This window comes from Carex rostrata, chromosome 25 (genome assembly GCF_964058835.1).
Source record: "Carex rostrata chromosome 25, lpCarRost1.2, whole genome shotgun sequence".
NCBI classification, from domain to species: Eukaryota; Viridiplantae; Streptophyta; class Magnoliopsida; order Poales; family Cyperaceae; genus Carex; species Carex rostrata.
This window is the reverse complement of record NC_135942.1, coordinates 6,869,368-6,876,205: the sequence shown is the minus strand read 5'-3', so window position 1 is coordinate 6,876,205 and position 6,838 is coordinate 6,869,368. Positions and strand designations below refer to the sequence as shown.

General features: G+C 38.0%; 1 long non-coding RNA gene across 1 annotated transcript; it reads left to right on the top strand.

Annotated features, from left to right (window-relative positions):
* The first annotated feature begins 6,188 nt into the window (after nucleotides 1–6,188).
* Nucleotides 6,189–6,625, top strand: LOC144576144 (uncharacterized). Its single transcript, XR_013518608.1, has 3 exons — nucleotides 6,189–6,363; nucleotides 6,450–6,515; nucleotides 6,596–6,625. It is a non-coding gene; the product is annotated as an uncharacterized LOC144576144 (long non-coding RNA).
* The last annotated feature ends 213 nt before the right edge of the window (nucleotides 6,626–6,838 follow it).

Sequence of the window (6,838 nt, the reverse complement as noted above, 5' to 3'; positions counted from 1 at the left end):
AAGTCCTCCAAGAGAGAAAATTTTTAAGCCAGATGATTGAATGCCAATAATATTCCATATATGCCCCTTGTTTCCCAGTAGATGTGTAATAATGGATTTCCATGGCAGTAACATCCAATCTAATAATGTAAACCTTTAAACATTAATATGCTTGTTCAAATTTTTTTAAAAAATATGCTTTAGTTATTATACTTTATTCAGAAAATATTATAAAATTATATATACTTGTTCAAAATAATTATAAATTTATGTCACATTGGTCCTATCGCACTTTAATAAAATAAATTATTTTATAATATTTATACCGTCCCGTCCTTATAGTGTAAAGTTTAATTTGATCAGCGCCTAAAATAAATTATCTTGCATGCTTATATATTTAGCTCATACTTCTTGTTTTCTTTTTTTTGAAAAACTTTGTTAAAGCTACAGAATCATGAGAGGAGTTCAAATTCTCAACCTAATTTGGATAACCAGAGTCTTAGAACGTACTTTTTCTCCTAGCCAACTGTACTACCGGCCCCATCTCTTAGCTCATACTTTTCATTGCTTGAGTTCAACCTCCTTATATATTGAGCTCATAGTTTGAATGTTTTCTAAGGTGCATAAATTTATACTATTTGTCATGTTTTCTAATATATATAGCATTGGTAACATTCATAGTACTGATGAATAGCTAGCTATATAGCAAGTACCTATCATTGCAAATTCAGATAATCTAGCTTTATACGAAAGGTGTATATGTGGTCCATATGAATTTATTTGTCATGTTTTCTAATATATATAGCATTGGTAACATTCATAGTACTGATGAATAGCAAGAACCTATCATTGCAAATTCAGATAATCTAGCTTTATACGAAAGGTGTATATGTGGTCCATATGAATTTATTTTCTTATAAATGAACCGTTAATTCTTTATGGGCGCCGCGGTATAATGAATGTAGAATAATAACATTAGATTGGATATATATATATAACATGGTCGTTCACTCGTTCCTGCTATTTTGATCTTGGCACGTACAGACGTACAGTAGAGCAGATAAGTAGGTCCCGAATTTTTTATTAATAGAAAAAAAATAATTAAAATATCGAAATACGTGATAGATTTTGAATTTTGACGAGAAATAAGTAGAACGGGTTGGGTTAGCCCGTCCAGCGGACGGGTCTAATTATCCTGTCCGGCTTATATGGCTAATTAAAATCCCTTAATTAACTTAGCGCTAGCGGTAAAAAAAAAGCCAGACGGTATAATCTAACCCGTCCGGGACAAAAAAAAAATGGGACGGTGTGCTTCAACCCGTCCGGGCTCCGGCATAAAAAAAAAAGATGGACGGTATGCTTGAACCCGTCCAGAGAGAAGAACGCTCAGAGAGAGAGAAGTTAAGGCTCAGACAGAGATAGAGATAATTATTGTCGATAGCGAAGTCGAATTTTAAACAGGTAACTCCTTAATTATATTTTATGCTGTGTCATTTAGTAATTATTGTATAATAATTTAATTAATATTAGTTTTTATTATTGTAATAATAATAATATGTGATTTATTCATTATTGTGTAGGTTAATTTATAAAAATAATTAATCATGTTGATGCTGAGGATTTATTTTGGTGGTGAAATACGACACGGTCGTAAAGGAGTAGAGTGTAGTATTTGTTACGTTACGAAATTTTAACAATTAAAATTTAATGATTTAAAGGCAAGAATCGAAAATCGTGCTAACAAAATGGAAGTTAAAACCTTAATTAAGGTTCCTCTAATTAAGTAAGTTAAGTGTGAATCGAAACCGCGTCGAAATTTTGAAGTTTTGCACCTTTATAGGTCCAGTGCGTCTGCACTGGTGGTGAGTGCGGGTGACTGACCTGCACTGACTTCTGTTTTCCTTAAATTGCCTTTGAAATTTCTGTGAGTGCGGATGGGTTGACCCGCACTGCGGGTGGGTGCGTCCGCACTCATGATTTGCTGTGTTGAGCTGAACTTTCCTGAAATTGGCTAAGTACTGAGTGCGGGTGAAGCCACCCGCACTGCGGGTGGGTGCGTCCGCATTACGCTCGGACTTTTTCTGAAATTCTGTCAAAAATTTACTAAGTTCCGAGTGCGGGTGAAGTGACCCGCACTGCGGATGATTTCTGTGTTAAATTTCATTTTCTGAAAACCGACTAAGTGCCGAGTGCGGATGGGTGCGTCCGCACTCAGGGTAATTTTAACCCTAAAACTCAAATTGAACCTTCTCTCTCTCCCACTTCATTCCTTTCCCCATTTTAAGTGAAATTTCACCCGAGAGAGAGAAAAAGAGCGAGAGAGTTTCCCGTCCCTCTCAAACACCCGATTGTTGCGAGCAATCGAAGCTGGAACCGAGTAAGTGCCCGTGAATCTCTCCTAACTCTCCGATTCGGTATTCTTTTCTCTCCTTCTCTCTTTCAAAACCTCGAATTTTCTCGATTTCTCAGATTTTTGTTTTAAACTCGAGATTTGTGTTCGAATTGCTCGAGGATTAGTTCCTCTACACTCCTTGCTTGTTTATTTGTCAATCTTTTTCCTGATTTCTTCCGATTTGTGGATTTTGATTTCTAGGGTTTCGTGCCAAAATTGAAACATAATCGTGAATTGATTTGTTTAATCCGACCAATTAGACTTGTAATTGGTAGGGTTACCTCTTGATCTTGGATTTTTAGAACGTTTAACAGTTAATTTGAGGTTTTGACCAAATTAGGGTTTAACCAATTGGTGAATTGAATTGTTATGGGAACCAAAACTGTGAACTAGTAAATGAATTGTTACCAAATTGAGATCGTGTATGGTCTAGAAGACCCAAATGGAAATTGTGCGAAGTTAGAGATTTTAAAGCAAGAAAGAGGAATAGGAAAGTATAAACCCTAATATAATTTAAGTGAATACCTCGATCATGAACCACAGTTAAACCTAGTACACGTGTAATATAGGTGTAGGCTCGGTTGAGCAAGACTTCACGAGGCAATTCGAGACGTCCGATCCTTAATTAAGCGGTACGCTCGTCGTAATCAGGTGCGGGATTCTTGAACTTGTTTGATACTTTATTTTCAGGAATTAAACTGTGTTTTCGTTTGTCATATTGAATATCTGATTGATTGCATCATTGAATTGTGTAAAGCATTTGCATAACCCAATCAAATTAAACTCGAATTGGTGTGACTCGAGTGATTTGCATGCTGGTATGGTTGTAGGTTGTGTCGATCTATTATGATCTGATTTGATTGAAAGTCACCACGATTTGGATATGTATGTGAATGGATTTACGAAGTTAAGCACTTGGATCCAAATGAATTTGCAAAGTCGGGCTGTATGCTGGCTTTGATTCCCAGGATCCTAATGGCCTTAGGTGAACGGCCCTCAATATTTCCCAGTACCGGTTGGGACGAGGGAGGGTGATTATGTTATGATGTGTGAATTGGAATCGTGGGTGACTAGTGTGTAACGTCTATGGCTCGGTGGCATTCTCCTACGTGTTAATGCATTTGGACGGTTAATTGAATATTGCGAATATTGGAAATGATTCTAAAGAGAATTTTCTTTATGTGACTTGAACCAGACCTTAATAAACGGTTAAGCCAAGCGATTACAGATGGGTGTCAGATAAAGGGTCCAGCTCGGTGGGCCATCTGTAGGTGTCAGTAACCCTACAGATGTGGGTTTGATAAAGGGTCCAGCTCGAAAGAACATTTGTAATTGCTACAAGCCCTAATAAATCGAGTTAAGCCAAAATATGTGTTGTGTTTGAAATTCATCTTGGAAATTCCGTTAACTGTGATTTATCTGATTAATTGTTGTCGAGCATTGGCATTCTGTTATTTATGAATATATATCTGTTTGAACTGTTTTGGTTTGGGTTTCATTGTTGAATATAGAGTTTGATTGCAAGTCCAATAATCTAAACTGTGACAACTTTCGCACTGAGAATTTATTCTCACCCTCACCCTTTGGGTTACTTTACAGGTACTGGTGCGACTGATTCCGGAGAGGCACGAGAGTAGTAGGCCTTAGTAGGTTACCACTTCATGACCCTAAATATATTTTGTTGTATAGATTTAGGGTAGGCCTCATGGTTGGTATCCGGATGTGATACTTTTGTTGTACTATTTTCTGTCCAGACTGTGTACTCTGATTATATATTAGAAACTTGTTTCTATTGCTTGTTGTTGTGCTTGAACTGTGTAATTGCCTTGTAAGCATACACGGCGTTGTATGGTTACGGCGGGGGACTGTTACAACCCGTGGCCGCGGGATGTGACAGTATTAGTCCTCGATTCTCTTTGAGTGTGAATAATGAATATGGTTGGTATGATGTGAAAGGTAAAATTTATCGCCAACTTGGATATTCTGAGAATGAGTATAACCTAAAAGCACATGTACAGGTTAATATTGGTACAACAGCCCAACGTTATTATGAGAAAATTGAAATCGTGTGCGACCAGAGTTGGAGAGGTATTTATATCCAAAGTATATGTGCCCAAACCCAGTATACTTTTCTTAATTTATACATTGAGTTAGTTCCAATCATCGGTGAAATACAACCGCAGTTATTCGCTGATAGTATGGTACCGGAAGCATACCCAGAACCTCGACAGACCCAATATAGTGATAACTATGCAGGTCCCAGTTTCTTCGAACCCTATCAGACACAACAAACACCAAGGAAAGACCCTCGACAGACCCAATATAGTGCTAACTATACGGGTCCCAGTTTCTTCGAACCCTATCCGACACAACAAACACCGAGGCAAGACCTTTATCTGCATCCTTATCCCAATGTGAATGAGTTGTCACCGTCTGTTTAGACATAATACAATAATCAGAATAGTCCATGGATCGATCCACCAGAGGTAGCTGATCCTAATACTGATTTTGATGATGTGCCGCAAAGTACTGAGTGATGATGTGCCGCAAAGTGCCGCAAAGTGGCCAAGAGCTGGCAATCGCACAACTATTCGGTAGTTGGGAAAAATCTTACAACCTTCTCACTCCACTGTTGGAAGCAATTAAAAGAGACAATCCAGGAACAAAATACAAAGTTGCGCACGAACCCACAGGAGATCTAACAGAAAGGTTGTTTAAGGCAGCTGCGTGGGCTTACGGTCCGTGCATTGATACAGTGCCTCATCTCAGGCCAATCATTAGTATTGATGCATGCTTCCTTTCTGGTAGGTATCAAGGGAGATTGCTGATAGCGTGCGGTTACGATACTGGGAACCAGTTGCTTCCTCTGGCTTTTGCATTAGTCGGGGAAGAGAGTTTCCAGACATGGGGATGGTTCATGAGGTGGTTGCGTATGGAGGTAATTGGTAATAAGTTCATGTGCGTTGTTTCTGATCGGCACATGGGGATCAAGAAAGTATTCACCGATAGATACGGTGGTTGGTACGAGGATGGTGGCGAGTGCGTTCACAGATTGTGCTCACAACACATTGCCGAGAATTTGATAAAAAAAGTACACAATAAAAAACTTTGTGACCTATTTAAAATACTTGTGAAAAAAAAGAAGCCACAGAGGTTTGAGGAGTTCTTCGAAATATTACGAAAGAAAAATCCAGATCCAGTTGCGTACTTAAATAATGTCGGTAAATATCAAGATACCAATCATAATGAGATCCATAAACCATAGAAGGTGTATCAATGCATGGACAACGGCGCTTGTTGGGGAATTATGACTATTAACGGATCTGAATCGTTGAATGCAGTATTCAAATATAGCCGGAGACTGCCAGTCGTTGCACTGGTGAAAGACAAATATTACAAGTGTCTCGCTTGGTTTAGGGATAGACGAGAGAAAGAAATGGCTCGCCTAGCTAGTCAACAACTTTGGTCAGCGCGAGTTGAAGAGCTATTGGCAAAAAGAATCAAAAAGTGTCTGAAAATGAATTCCATGCCACTCGGTGTGCACGGTGAACACGAGGTCAAGGTGAATGATGAGAGGGTCGTGTACAAAGAACGAGACGAAAATTTTACTTATAAAAAAGAAACTTTCCGGTATAAGGTCATCATAAGTGATGGAAACGTAGCACAATGTGCATGTCTCAAACCACAGCTTACCGGTATACTGTGTGCTCATGTACTTGCCATGTGTCGGGACCGGAGATACAACCACAATATATTTGTGAATCATTTGTATTCCGTGAAGACACTTACCGAAACTTGGAGTGACCAATTTCATGGCTTTGCCAACCAATGTGAATGGCCACGTTATGACGATCTAACTATTGTTCCGAATAAAAACAAAATCAAGAAGGGTAGGAGAAAGCACGCTCGTATAGTTATGACGATGGACGAAATGCAAGGAAGGAGAGTGGGACACCAAGCTAGACGTTCGACGTCCGACAGATGTGCGGTAGGTTGGTTGCATTATTTTTGTGTCATTCTCATTTGAAATATATGTACATAATATATTAATGGCCTTATTGTTGTGTTATTTGTTTAGAGACTTCCTCTAGTAGGACAATGGAACAGCAAGTTAGACGTTCTACGTCTGACATATATGCAGCAGGTTTCTTAATATTTTAATATTGATTAATTTTTTTTCCTTATTCAAAAAATTGTGTATTCTAATTAATGCTTTTAAATCAGGAACATCTTCTAGTTACAGTCGAAGATGAAGTCGTACGTTCAAGACTCTTTTTAAGTAGTTTATTTTTGTTATTTGGTTTGTCATTGGAGATTATGTTTGTAGTTCATTTTAAGTTTGTCGTGGAGTTTGTTATTTATTCTTTTATTTGGAGTTGCAACAAAATTAAAATATTATATTTATTACTTTTAACTAGTCAAGTGTCTGTGCATTGCAACGGAATTGAAATATTATATTGATTACTT